Here is a 16,044-nt window from a genome sequence, read left to right on the forward strand (position 1 = left end):
CAAGAGAAAGAAATAAAAGGCTTCGGCAGTAAGAAAAGATGATATAGGAACATTTGTGACAACATGGATGGATCTTGAGAGTGTAATGCTGAGCGAAATAAGTCAGACAGAAAAAGCAGAGAACCGTATGATTTCACTGATATGTGGTATATAAACCAAAAACAACAAAAGAACAAGACAAACAAATGAGAAAAAAAAAACTCATAGACACAGACAATAGTTTAGTGATTACCAGAGGGGAAGAGGGAAAGGGGGCGGTAGATGATGGTAAAGGGGATCAAATATATGTTAATGGAAGGAGAACTGACTCTGGGTGGTGAACACACAATGGGATTTATAGATGATGTAATGCAGAATTGTACACCTGAAATCTATGTAACTTTACTAACAATTATCACCCAATAAACTTTAATTAAACAAAAAAAGAAAGAAAAAAGAAAACCAGTGGTGATTGTGTCTGAGTGTGATGGAGGGTGGCTGTAGCTCCTCTTAAAGGCACCGCACATGTACTTACTCATTGACAGAATCACTGGCTCTGAGCTCCAGCACTGGAGCAGCAGCTGGGGAGGTGACAAGGACATACAGCGGGGGAAACTGAGTTGTCTGGCTTCAGGCTGAGGTGGAAGGTTAGCTTTCTCCCAAATGGAGGAGCTGGCAGAAGACATTGTCTTTTTGTTGAGCCCTCCCACTTTCCAGTGTGTAGGTGGGTGCCATATCTGAGTCTCCATCAAGCTGGCTGACACCAGTCAGTCACCAGGCCTTGGTGATTCTGAGACACCCAACTTTCAGGCACACCCAAGCCGCTTCCAGTGGCTTTCTCATACAAACTGCCTGCCTTGGCTCACACTACAGAATTTATTAGGGTCTCTCAAGGGTTCACAGAACCCAGACAAGTAGTATCTGGCTGAGCATTGTCTCCCAACCCTCTGGCTGAGCAGCCCTAAGCCTGGCACTAGTGGCAGCCTGCCTTGATTTGTGGTTTGGTCTCTTCATGCACTTTTAAGCATGGCAGAGGCAGTGGTCATCTCTGGATTTCTTTGTGGCTCCTGCTGGGTGGTGCTGGGTGGGGCTACAGCTGAACTTCACCTCCAATGGGTCTCCTGCCAGGTGGCTCTGGGGCTGGCATGACCAGTGGCCATTTCAAAACAAACTGAAGCATCACTCAGCTGGCTCCAAGGATGATACACCCAAGGTGTGATTGGGTAGGCACCAGAGACCTGCTGAGGCAGATCCTGCTCTGTAGGGTCAGCTCCTGTACCACAACTCCTCCACTGTAGTCATGGCCAGTCCTCACAACAAATGAGCCCAAGGGCCAATCCCTCCCATTGATGTGCAAACAGCAACCAAGGCTCAACTACAACAGGACATGCACAACCCACACAAGGGACACATCTGGAATTCAAGACTCAGGTAACCAGGAAGACTGTGCCACTGAGTCCCACAACACACCTACTACATAAGGCCACTCCACTGAGACCAGGAGGCACAGCAGCCCTACTTACTACATAGAAACAAGCACAGGAGGTAGCAAAATGTGGACACAAAGAAACAGTCCCAAATAAAAGAACAGAACAAAGCTCCAGAAAAATAACTAAATAAAACGGAGACAAGCAATCTACTAGATGCAGAATTCCAAACACTGGTTATAAGGATGCTCAATGATCTCAGGGAGAACTTCAACAAAGAGACAGGAAAAATAAAAATGGAGATAGAAAAGATAAAAAAGAAGCAGTCAGAAATAAAGAATACAAAACTGAAATGAAGAATACATTAGAGGGAATCCACAGTAGATCAGAGAAAGCAGAGGGTCAAATCAGCAATTTAGAAGATAAGGTAGCAGAAAACACCCAACCAGAACACACACACACACACACACACACACACACACACACATACACACACACACACACACACACACACACACACACACACACAGAAATCCAAAAAAAATGAGGAGAATTTAAGGGGTCTCTGGGACAGATACCAACATTTGAGTTACAGGAGTACCAGAAGGAGAAGAAAGAGCAAGGAATTAAAAATCTGTTTGAAGAAATAATGACAGAAATCTTCCTTAACTGGCGAACAAAATATAATAGATATAAGCCCAGGAAGCACAGATAGTCCCAAACAAGATGAACTCAAAGAGGCCAGCACCAAGACACAATGTAACTAAAATGGTAAAGGTTATAGATAGACAAAGAGAGAACCTTACAAGCAGCAAGAGAAAAGCAGTTAGTTACCTATAAGGGAGCTCCCATAAGACTGTCTGCTGATTTCTCAACAAAAACTTTGCAGGCCAGAAGGGATTGGCATAAAATATTCAAGATGATGAAAAGCAATAACCTACAATCAAGATTACTCTACCCAGAAAAGCTATTATTTAGAATCAAAGGACAGATAAAGGGCTTCCCAGACAAGAAAATGTTAAAGGAGTTCATGACTGGCAAACGAGGAATCTTAGAGGGACTTCTTTAAGATGAAAAAATAAAAATAAAAAATTTGAATAACAAAATGGCCATAACTACATACCTATCAACAATTACTTTCAATGTAAATGGATTAAATGCTCCAATCAAAAGATAGGGGGGGCTGAATGGATAAGAAAACAAGACCCTTACATATGCTGTCTACAAGAGACTCACTTCAGATCAAAACATACACACAGACTGAAAGTAAATGGATGGAAAAGGTATTTCATGAAAGTGGAAAAAACAAACAAAAAAGCTGGCTTAGCAAATCTTATACCAGACAAAATAGACTTTAAAACAAAGACTATAACAAGAGACAAAAAAAAAAAGACGTAGTAATCCTACTTCTGGGTATACATATGAAGAAACCCAAAATGCTACTTCAAGGGTAAGTGCTCTTTCATATGTTCATTGCAGCATTATCGACAGTAGCAAAGATATAAAGGCAACTTGAGTGTCCCTGAATGGATTAATGGATTAAGAAGAGGTGGTATATATGAACAATGGAATATTATTCATCCGTAAAAAAGAATGAAATCTTGCCATGTGCAACACCATGGATGGACCTAGAAGGTATTGTGCTGAGTGTAATAAATCAGACAGCAAAATACAAATGTCATATGATTTCACCTATAAGTGGAATCTAAAGAACAAAATAAATAAACAAAACAGAAACAAACTCATAGATATAGAGAACATTTTGATGGTTGCCAGATGAGAGGGAGGTTGGGGATGGGTGACAAAGGGGAAGGAATTAAGTACAAATTGGTTGTTACAAAATAATTATGGGATGTGGGTTATAGCATAAGGAATATAGTCAATAATATTGTGATAACTGTGTATGGTGTCAGATGGGTACTAGATGTATCAAGGTGATAGGAAGGGCTCGGGGGAAGGTGAAATAGGTGAAGGGATTAAGAAATGCAAATTGGTAGTTATAAAATAGTCATAGGGATGTAAAGTAAAGCATAGGGAATATAATCAAGAATATGGTAATAACTATGTATAGTGCTAGGTGGGTACCGTTGAATAACTATGATGTACACCTGAAACATAATATTGTATGTTAGCTATATTTTTTAATATCTTCAAATAAAAATAAATAAATAAATAAAATCTCTCTTTAGTTTTCTCAATGTTCTTGCTATTATTAGAGTATTGCCTATACATGTACGAGTATAGTCAGAATTTAGCCAATATTTTGAGTTGATTTTGTAAGTAGATTTTGATGCTTCCCCCCATCTGTGACTCATATTTTTCTGGCATTTCCTCTCGACAATTTAATTTTTCTTTTTATTTTCTTTTTATTTTTTCAGTTTTATTGAGGTATAATTGACAAAGAAAAATTATATATATTTAAGGCACACAACATGATGTTTTAATGTACATATACATTGTGAAATGATTACCACAATCAAGCTAATTAACATATTTATCACCTCACCTTTTGTGTGAATATGTGTGTTAAGAATACTTAAGATCTTCTGTCTTAGCAAATTTCAAGTATACAATACATTATTATTAAATTTTTACATTCCCAACTGCTAGATAGTATTGGGAAACATCTTGACAAACCACCCATTTAGCTGAAGGAATAACTATGTGAAATCTTTTTTGTTTTTTGTAGAGAATGATAAATTCAAGTAGAACTTCCATGAACTTCTCATTTGGCTCTTTGCCCTTGAAATTAAAGGATATAGGGATTTTTTTTACTTCCTCAGTTCCCATTTAACTTCTTGTTTTCAGAAATGCTGAATTCATGCCGAAGTTTGCCCACTGAGCATTACTAAATTAACTGCCTAACCAGTGGATTTATTACAAGACTTCCAGATTTTATTAAATAGGGCTTATCAAGTCCAGTGAGTGGGAAATCTTCCAATGGGAATCTATAATCAATTTATCTATATCTGAATTATTATATGGCCCCTTCTAAAGGGACATATTTTACTTTATTTACATAGTTTTGAGTTTAATTTATAATTTAAAAAATTTCTCAGGGTGTGAATTATTTTTTGTCTATGTATTTGTTAGTATAAACACTGGAGTTAATTAATATTATGAAGGTAAACACTAGATTTTTAAAAATAATATGATGATATTGTTCTCAATATAAGTGCCTAATTTACTATAACTTTGAGGACAATAATATTATTTTTTATATAACAAATACTTTATTGAATTTTTAAAAGATTTTCATTAAAATATAGCTAACATGCAATATTATATTAGTTTCAGGTGTACACCATAGTTATTCAACATTTATATATCTTAAGAAGTGATCACCATGACACCGTACATGCTATCACATGTGACAGCAACCATGTGACACCATACCATGCTATCACAATATTGTTGACTATATTCCCTATGCTGTACATTACATCCCCATGACTTATTTGTTTTATACCTGAAAATTTGGACCACTTATTCCCCTTCATATTCCTTCACCCCTTTTTAATTTTTCCATTACAGTTGCTATTAAATAAATATGATTTTATATTAATTTCAGGTGTACAGCATACTGGTTAGACATTCACATAATTTAAGAAGTGATGTCCCTGATTAGTCTAGTACCCACCTGGCACTATACATAGTTGTTACCATATTATTGACTATATTCCTTATGCTATACTCTACACCCCCATGACTACTTTGTAACAACCAATTTGTACTTCTTAATCCCTTCAACATTTTCATCAATCTCCAAATCCCCCTCCCCAATCAACTGTTCTCTGTATCCATGAGTTTGTTTCTGTTTTGTTTGTTTTTTTCTTTAAATTCTACAAATAAGTGAAATCATATTCCATCTTTCTTTCTCTATCTGACACTCCATTCAGCACAACACCCTCTAGGTCCATCCATGCACCCCAGATGGCAATAACCCAATCCCTTCCACGGCTGAGCAATATTCCATTGTATATACTATGTACCACATCCGCTTTATTCATTCATCCATCAATGGACACCCAAGCTGCCTCCACATCTTGGGCATTGTAAACGATGCTGCAATAAACATATGGATGAACATATCCCCTTGAAATAGCATTTGGGGTTTCTTTGGATGAATACCCAGAAGCAGAATTATAGGGTCCCTCTTCATTTCTTAGTATAGTCTTTGTTTTAAAGTTTATTTTATCTGGTATAAGTATTGCTACCACAACTTTTGTTTTTGTTTGTTTCCACTTCCATGAAATATCTTGTCCCACCCATTTACTTTCAGTCTCTGTGTCTCTTTTGATCTGAAATGAGTCTCTTTTAGGCAGCCTATGTATGCGGTCTCACAATTAAGTATGTGAACTTGTTGCCACAATGTTGCTAACTTTTTTTGATATCAGAGAATTTATTTACTATGAATTTGTACCAACTGGACAAACACTTAATCAAGTTTACTATTTGGAAGTGCTGAAAAGGCTGTGTGAAAAAGTTAGACGACCTGAGCTTTTCACCAATTCATGGCTCTTGCATCACGACAATGCACCGCTCCGACGGCATTGTCTGTGAGGCAGTTTTTAGATAGTACATAAATAACTGTATTGGAACACCCTCCCTACTCACCGGATCTGGCCTCCAGTGACTTCGTTCTTTACCTGAAGATACAGGAAATATTGAAAGGAAGTCATTTTGATGACATTCAGGACCTCAAGTGTAATACGATGACAGCTCTGATGGCCATTCCAGAAAAAGAGTTCCATAACTGTTTTGAAGGGTGGACTAAGTGTTGGCATCAGTGCATAGGTTTCCAAGCGGAGTACTTTGAAGGTGTCTGTAGTGATATTCAGCAATGAGGTACGTAGCACTTTTTCTAGGATGAGTTCACGAACTTAATTGTCTGACCTTATATGTCTATTTTATTCTTCAGGTTAGGAAAGTTTTCAGTCATTATTTCTTCAAATAGGTTCTCAACTCCTTGCTTTCTCTCTGTTCCTTCTGGAAACCCTATGATGCGAGTGTTGTTATGCTTGATGTTGTCCCATAGGTCTTTTAAACCATCCTAATTTTTAAAAATTCTTTCTTCTTTTGCTATTCCAATTGGGTGTTTTTTGCTCTCTTGTCTTCCAAATGGCTGATTCAGTACTCTGCTGGTTATTGGTCCTAGTATATTCTTCATTTCAGTTATTGTATCCTTCACTTCTGATTGTTTTTTAAAATAGTTTCTATATTCTTTATTATGCTTGCTGTCTCTTTGTTGAAGTTCTCACTAAGCTCCTTAGCATCCCTATAATCATTGTTTTGAACTCTGTATCTGGTAGGTTGCTTGCCTCCATTTCATTTAGTTCTTTTTCGGGAGTTTCCTCCTGTTCTTTCATTTGGGACACATTTCTTTGTTTTCTCATTTTGTCTACCTTTTTGTTTGTTTCTATGTATTAGGTAGATCTGCTACTTCTCCCAGTCTTGGCCAGGTGGCCTTATGTAACACGTGTCCTGTGAGGTCCAGTAGCCCAGTCTCCATGGTCACCTGCTCCAGGTGCTCCAGGAGTGTTCCTTGTGTGGGTTGTGTGTGCCCTCCTCTTATAGTGGAGGCTTGATTGCTCTTGGTACATCAGTGAGTGAAATTGACACTCAGGCTTACTGGCTGGGATTTGGCCATTTCCAAAACTTACAGGCTGCTATACGGGAGATTTATCCCACATAGCGGGATTCACCCCAGTTGTCTCTGGTGCCTGTTGAGACTACCCTTTGGGTATGCCACTTGTGGAGCTAATTGGATGGTGCTGTGCTATCGTCTAAATAAGACGACCTCCAAGTATGTTGGGTCTGGGGCCTCTTGGGAGGGGGATCTGGTGCAGGCCCAGGTCATCCACTGCCTGTGATTGACCAGGGACTACCTGGGAGGAGCTACAAAGCAATGAGCAATTGATTGCTGTCTGTGGTAGACCTGGAGGTATGTGGGAGAGACCACACTTTGAACCAAGGATGGCTGCCACCAGTACCAGGTCTGGGGTGCTCAGCAAAAAGCCAGGATACCCCAAAGCCTGCTGCTACCTGCCAGGTCCTGTAAGGCTCAGCCGCTGATAGAGCCTCGTGCAATACATGAGTTGGGTGAGGTGGAGTTCTCAGGGAGTCACCAGGGTGGGATGAGTGGTGTTCACCAGGTTAATGTAGATTTTGGTTTGTTGACAGTGCTGAGCTTGGAATCACTCAGCAAAAGTCTCAGAGCATACCAAAGCCCACTGCGGCCCACCTGGGGTCCGTGGGTCCCCATAATTGTCCAATAAAGAGTGCATTGTGGGTAGGGCTGGCTGGTCACCGAGAAACTGCCTCCAACACTGGACAAGTTTGGTGGGGTAGGGTCCCAGGGTGTCAGCAGGACGGAGCAAGCAGAACTCACCAGGAAAATGTAGATTCAGATTTAGCCATGTGGGAGAGGGGGTAATGCAGAAAAAAATGGTGCCCACTTGCTGGCTGCACAAGAGAGGGACCCCGCACAGAGAAAATAGCAACTGTCCCCCTAGTCCTCACCCAAAGCCAGATAACTCAGTCTGTATGTTCCAGTGTTCCCCAAGTCACTGTCCCTCCACTGGAGGCCAGGGTGAGTGCCTGTGCTTGAGTGAGTCTGTGCACGGGCTTTTTAAGAAGATGTCTGGGTTTCCCTCAGCCTTCTGTCCCACCTGAATGGTTAGAATCCCCATTGTTTTTCACAGCCTGATGCTGTGGGGACTCCTCTTTCCAGCACCAGTATTCTGGGCAGGGGATCCAGTGTGGGGTGGGGTCCCTCACTCTTCCAGGGGAAACCTCCATGGCCGAGATATACCTCCTGATTGTCAACCACCACATGCAGGTGTGGGGCCAGCCCATTCTACATCTCTGTCCCTCCTACCATCTCGATAACACTTCTTCTTTATATCCTTAGTTATAATATTTCTGTTCAGGTAGACTTTAGATGGTTCTCCAGGTTGATTGTTCTATAATTTACTTGTAATTTTAATGTGGTCGCTGGAGGAGGCAAGCACAGTGTTTATCTACTCTGCCATCTTGGATCCTTCTCCAATAATAATATTATTTTATAAGTAAACTACAGTAATATGGATGGATATTCTTTTTTAAATGTAGGTAATTGGTCTTACAAATTATCACTCCAAATTTTTTCAATATGTCTATAGGTTAAACTTATGCAGTTTACTTTAAGAGTTTATAAGATTTCAAATCATAGTGCCTATGTGTTGGAAACATCCTGGCTTTGGAGTCAGAAAGCCCTGAAATCAGATCCTACTTCTACCTTTTTCTTTCTGTCATTGATATTTTGTCTATACCTAGCATATTAACTCTGTTAATAGTTTTTATTTATTTATTTTTTAAATTTAATTTTATTAAATTTATTGGGGTGACAATTGTTAGTAAAATTACATAGATTTCAGGTGTACAATTCTGTATTACATCATCTATAAATCCCATTGTGTGTTCATCACCCAGAGTCAGTTCTCCTTCCATCACCGTATATTCGATCCCCCTTACCCTCATCTCCCACCCCCCACACCCCACACCCCTTACCCTCTGGCAACTGTTAATAGTTTTTAAATACAATGGGTTTTATTTCTGATAAGAGTAATACATCCCATTGTGGAAAATTTTGGAAAAATAACAATGGATGAAGAAAGTATTAAATCTTCAACCCCCAGTTAACTAGAATTAGCCACTTTTTATTCAATTGTCAATTAATACATCTTTATGTGATGTTAAAATAATTTTATATCTTGAATTTTCATTAAACACTATATCATATGTTTTTTATTGTTAGTAAAAAAGGGTTACATAATATTCCATGGCATGGATGTACCATAATATACCTATATTGTTCCCTGTTTGACATTTAAATTGTTTCTAAATTATAGATATTCTAATTAATATTGAAATAAATATTTCATGCATAAAATATTTTGTCAATAGTTATTATTTGTTTAGAAGAGATTAATAAATTAGAAGTACTAGGAGACAGTTGACACATATTGCCAAATTCTTTTTCAGATCAGCTCTACTAAATTATAATTCTACCAAGATTAGATGAGAAGGCTCATCTCATCACATTGTCATCAGGACTATCATTAAAAAAGTTTTTTTAAATGTTATGTACAACAATTATATCTTTTTATTTCTTCTTTTTATTGGGTAAGGGGAACAGGAGGACCTTATTGGGGAACAGTGTGCACCTCCAGGACCCTCTCCAAGTCAAGTTATTGTCCCCTCAATCCCAGCCATGGAGGGCGCCGCCCAGCTCCAGGTCCAGCCGCTGTCACTAGCTGCAGGGGGCAGAGCCCAACATCCCCCGTGGGAGCCGAAGAATCAAACCAGCAACCTTGTGGTTGAGAGCCCACTGGCCCATGTGGGAATTGAACCGGCAGCCTTCAGCGTTAGGAGCACGGAGCTCCAACCACCTGAGCCACCGGGCCAGGCAACAATGATGTCTTATTGTTACTTTATCTTGATTTATATAGTCATAGAGATAAACGTATTTTTATTGTATTATTTACTTACTTTTATTTATAAATGGTATTGGTCTTTTGCCCATTTAGCTATTACAAACTTTTTTCTTATATATTTTATAAGAGCTCTTTTTATCAAGAATATTAACCCTTTTACATTTTTTCCACAAATATATTACCCCCAAATTTTTAGAATGTGTACAGTATTACTCCCTTTAGTAAAATAGAACACTATATGCCAGTGGGTATAATTGTTACTAGAAGAATAAAATTAGCTTTTTACTACTCTCAAATGGAAATTTCTTAATTAACAATTTAACTGAGTTATAAGCCAGATCAATTTTAAATTGTTTAGTTACAGGTACAGACATTTAAAGGGGCACCAGTCTTCAATGAATCCCTTCCTTCTCCCACATAGGTATGAAGGAGCCCAGTTTGAAAGAATTTGAGAATGAAAGAAATCAACTGACTCTGCTCTGCAAAATAATGTGAAATATTAAATCCAAAGTGAAATATACACCTCACAAATTTTGAGGCAGTTAAGACTATCTACAGTCTTGAAGTCCCAAATGGTTCATACAATACAGTCTCTGAGAATCAGTACTTTATTTTGAATGTGTGTGTGTGTGTGTGTGTGTTTGTGTGTATGTGCGTGTCTGAATATTACTATACATTCATGAGAATAAACAGGTGTCTGAGTCACATTGGTAAGAAAATACTTGAAGGGGGCTAAATTTGGAGTGTCCACCTATTCTTATTCTACCTGGCTTATGGCGTGGGACTTTCATTGATTGTCCTGCTAAGGTCTCCTGGGAATAACTCAATTATAAGACTATCTTTATGATAACAGTTTATATTTTCCTTAAAAACAATTCCATGGTGGAGGTTAGAAGGTATTTTCAAGAGATTATATATATATATATATATATATATATATATATATATATATATATACTTTTTTTTTTTACAGGATGAAAAATACAGCATAGGGAATATAGACAATGGTGTTGTAATAGCTATATACAATGTCAGAGGGGTAGAGACTTGATGGGGTTATCACTTTGTGAGAGGTATAAATGTCTAATCATTATGTTGTTTTGTACATCTGCAACTAATTTTTTTAAAAAAGAATAACTACTTCTGGGGGAAAAAAGAGAGAGAGCTCAAATATGAAGCTAAGGGGGACTGGGTCTTGCCCATGAATGGAGTCCTTCTGAAGTTTTAACTCCTTGTTTTTGTTTGCCCAGACCTTGGGGAAACTTACATTTAGCACACAGCATCCTGTATTACATTTAATTTTACTGCTTCAACAAATCTACAACCTTGCAGTGGTACTGAGAGGGACAAGAAGATGGGGTAGTAAAGGGAAATGCAGCCTACCCCACATTAGACCTTTCATGGCTCATGTATGGAGAACAAACTGCATCCTGTTGAAGGTTATTTAAGGTCTACGGAGGGTAATCAGTAGCAACATGAATATGGCCCAAGGAGGAGCACAGATATTAAGATATTTTGCTGACTATATATTTCTCCAGGAAAACCTTAATTAAGGAAAATCTCCTCTTCCCCTACATATGCTGGTGAGAAGTCACCCTTTAGAGATGTGAGAGGAATGTAGGGCTGGTGGAGATACTTGGGGTATGCATGTATGTATGTGCACAGAACAGTTAATAAACTGTTATCAGAGTGAGTAGTAGGTCGTGGCGGGGGAGGGGGAGTTGCATCCACGTTCCATATATATCCTCTGGATCGCTTGTATTTTTTTCTTTTTTTACAATGAGCATTTATTACTTGAGCAATTCAGAAGCACACAGTAAAATTTTAATATATATTTCCTCCAGACTATCTCTTCTTTTTAAACTTGCTTTTTATTTACAGAAGTCTTTTATGAGGTATTTTTCTTTTTTGTGTGTGATTTCTTACATCGCATATAAGCTTTCCCTGTCCACTGATCAGATTATTAGTGTATATTTACATGTGTGAAGCTATTTCTCTGCTCTGTGGAGAGTAGAAATTGCATTAAAATACCATCTGGTGCCTATCAAACAAATATTTAAAAGCCCTATTAGCTGGCAGGATAAAATGAGATCGATTTTAAGAAATGGACATGTCTGATTAAATTTGATGGTTTTGGGTTGTGCTTCAGTGACCATAGGTCACAGCGTCTTGCGAGAAGTCAGTGCTCCCCAATGGAAGGTATTGTTTTCAGGGCAGCCTCAGAAAGTCCTGTGCCACACACATTGGAATCCTCCCTGGGAAAAGTCCTCTCACTTGCCCAAGCTGCACTTGGAAAACTGGAACTTAGGGCACGCAAACCTACTGGTAATTGCCTCTTAGTCTCCCATCAATTCCAGCTGCTATGTTTCCCTGAAAAGAAGACCTCGCCGGGCCATCTGCTCTAATGCATCTTTTGGAGCAAAAATTAATATAAGACCCGGTCTTATTTTACTATAAGACTGGGCCTTTACAATATAATATACTATGATATGATATGATATGAGATGAGATGAGATGATGATATGATATGACATGATATAATATAATGTACTATAATATAATACTGGGTCTTATACTAATTTTTGCTCCAAAAGACGCATTAGAGCTGATTGTCTGGCTAGGTCTTATTTTCGGAGAAACACGGTGTTTATAATCTATCAGAAATCAAAGTAAAGAAGGCTGCTGGATGCAGAAGTCAGCATCAGAACATGAGAAAAATAACTCTGTTCCAACTATAGATTCAGTAGAGTGACCTCCTGTTTCTCCAACCATATCTCATTGCAAAATTTCTGAGACTTCCCAGATCTGGGGGTCAAACATTTTCCTGCTACTGTTACAACCCTCCCTATTCTGATTCTCTTGCCTTTTATCTTCCTTTCCCATAGTTTCCTTTCCACTTTTCTTTTTATAAATCTGGTATTCTCTTTTTCCTCTCCCCTCTGACCCTATATCTCCAAGTCATTCTTCCTTTTCTGATTTTCTCTACTTACCTTATTTTTAGTCTGGTTCTTACCCACTGAGTCTTCATCACCATCATTCTCACTCTTTTGATATAAATCCCTTCCTCCAATATTCAAATTTTATTGTCAATGTTTATATTATTGAGCTATCACTAAAATCAAATTTCCTTGGTTATTGTTAGACTGTAAGTTTAGCTATGCCAGGCACTTTTCACCAACAAATAAAAGCACCTCTAGTCATCTGTAACTAGAGAGCAAACTCAGGACCCACTCCCCTAAGCAGAGCTGAATTTCTTCCATCCATCAGCTGAAAGATATGATGTATTTATAAAAGTATGAAAACTTATGGTTTTGAGAAGTAGACCTACTTATCCCACAGGGACTGATAGCCATAGCAGATTAGTTTTGTGCTGCCCAATAATACACACAGTAGAATCATGTTTGATATTTATCAAATAGATACCGTTTGTGTCTAAATATACAGATCACTAATGAATTAAAACAGTCATTAGTCAAAAAGGCAAAGATTTTTCTTTAACTATTTCATTATTTGACCAGTTTTCCCACACAAGCTGTTCCAGTCTGTGTGCCTATACATCAGAATCAAACCAGTTCTGCCCCTCTTTGCCTTATCTACTTCTAGAGGTTCCATGGATTCTCTCTAATGAAGTTCTGATCCTCGTCACATGGAGTTCCTTTTACCTTAAAGATAGCAGTGAAGGGCTTTATAAAGAAGGAATCCCTCTATTTCCACCTATCCTCCCTTCTTCTTTAAGACACCATTTTGTCTTATTTTATCCATGAACCCCAAATAAAACTTTGCCTTCTTACTCTTCCCTTTGATTTCATATGGACACAATCAGGTAGAGCTGAGTAGAGATTGCCACATTATGTGGGTCTTATGCTCACTAGTTCTCCAGAGTTCCCAGAACTATCCTTTCCTTGACCAGAAAACTTCACTCACTTATTTCACTTGTCTTGCTCACTATGTCACTTGGCATTGTTTGACGCCTGGTTTAAACCCATTAAGGCAATGTACTAGGTGCCCCTAAAACAGACACTGTAAGAAAAGATAATTTACATTCACGGGCAGAGACTATTGTAAAGAAACATCATGTATTCAACAATTATTTAACAAGTATGCACCTACTATGTGCCAGCCAGTTTTTGGTGCTGGAGATAAAAACAGTTAACAAGATAGAAAAAAAGTTTTCTGCTCTTCTGGAGTTGATACTCTAGTAGAATGTGGCAATGGACTAGTAAACACATTAACAAGATAATTTCAAGTAGTGATCAGTCTATGAAAGAAATAAAGCAAAGCGATGGAATAGAGTGCAGTGTTGGGAAAATGGGCTAGATAATGGGGCAGAAATATTAATATAGGTCAGATATTGAGGGAAGGCATCTGAGTGATGATGTACTGGGAGCTGAATATGACAGCTGAGGTAGCACCAGCTTTGTGAAGAGCTTGGAAAGCAATATTCTAAGCAGAGGAAATAGCAAGTACAAAAACGCTGAAGTGGGTGTGAGTTTGACATACTCAAGGAATTTAAGGCTAGTGTGGGTGGGGCTTAGATTGCAAGGGGTGATATACAGGAGAAGCTGGGAGAGGTGGGTGGACACCAGAACTCGTAAAGCCCTGGAGTCCACAGTGAGGAATTTGGATCTAATTCTAATTGCATTGGGAAATTATTGGAGACTATAGCATACAATGTTACTACATGTGAGTAGCATCATCTGATTTTCTTTTAAGGAATAATACCTATAGTTTGTAGCTGTTATTGATTTATTAACCGTTTTCAGTTGTGAATTACAACACATAAACCACACATAATGATCTTAGTAAATAATGATAAAGCAAAGATAATGTATCCACCACCCACTCAAGAAATAGAATATTGTTAGCTCCCAGAAGCACTCCCAACATGTGGTCCGTTCAGAGCACAGGAGTAGCCACCATCCTGACATTTAGAGTATTTACTTCCCGGATTTTATTTATAGTTTCACCTGTTAGCAATCTATCCCTATGCAATATAGTTAATGTTTCCTGTTACTGAATTGTTATATAAACATCACTTGACTTCTGTATTAGGGTGGTAAACAGAAACTTTCTCACAGAATTTTTCTTTCTCAATACACAATGAGAAAAAGAGTTGTAAAAATAGCAGTTTTTTTCACTCACATCAAATAAGGGCCTAGCTTAATGTAACACATTTCAAAAAATGACAACCAAGGGAAAGAAAGATAAAATTCTTGAGCAAAATACAAAAGCAGAGCAAGTCTCCTTCTCCAATCTCACTGCCACACCCAGAAGCTTTTCAGTGAGTAGAAAAATTTCTCAGAATACTTACTCATACTTCCAAATATGTAGAGAAATTGAACAGAGTTGGATATCTTTATCTTTTTCCTCTTTTAACTAAGAAGTAGTAGAGACAGCTTCTGGGAATAAGTAGGTGAAATGGGGAAATGAACATCAGGCAACTAAAAGCTTCATGGCTCTTCCCCAGCCCCAAAGGATGAAGGTGGATGAACATAAACCATTTGTGTTCATTTTACTCCCCTTGCCAGTGATACGTTTAAGCACGGACACTTGCTATCATCCTGGCAAATAAGATGCAAGGGAGGGAATTTAAGGAGGGAATTATTTACACAAGGGAAGAAAGAGCCAAGAAGCCATATAGGATGGTGAGACGTCCCAAAGGTTAATAACAGCAGAAAGCCACTATCACAATTGACGCTTAAACAAGAGTTTGAACTACAAGAGTCTAGTTATACGTGGATTTTTTTTCAATAAATATGTACAGTACTGTAAATGTATTTTCTCTTCCTTGTGATTTTTAATAGTATTTTTTTCTCTAGTTTACTTTATTGTTAGGAATACAGTATGTAATACATATAACATACGAAATACGTGTTAATTGACTGTTATCAATAAGGCTTCCAGTCAACAGTAGACTATTAGTAGTTAACTTTTAGGGGAGGTAAATGTTATACATAGATTTTTGACTGCACAGGAGTCGGTGCCCCTAACCCTCCTGTTGTTTAAGGGTCAACTGCAACATTATCATGGCCCAGAAACCAGGGCCTTGTGGTAGAAATTGGAACATGGAGGCTGTCCATTGGGAGGCTGGGGATGCAGCCATTACGGAGGTTTACTCACAAGGAGGGGGAATACCCTGGCTTCTTTTTCCTCCCCTCCAA

The sequence above is a fragment of the Rhinolophus sinicus genome, chromosome 7 (assembly GCF_057876585.1).
Source record: "Rhinolophus sinicus isolate RSI-liver-muscle chromosome 7, RSI-T2T, whole genome shotgun sequence".
Lineage (NCBI taxonomy): Eukaryota > Metazoa > Chordata > Mammalia > Chiroptera > Rhinolophidae > Rhinolophus > Rhinolophus sinicus.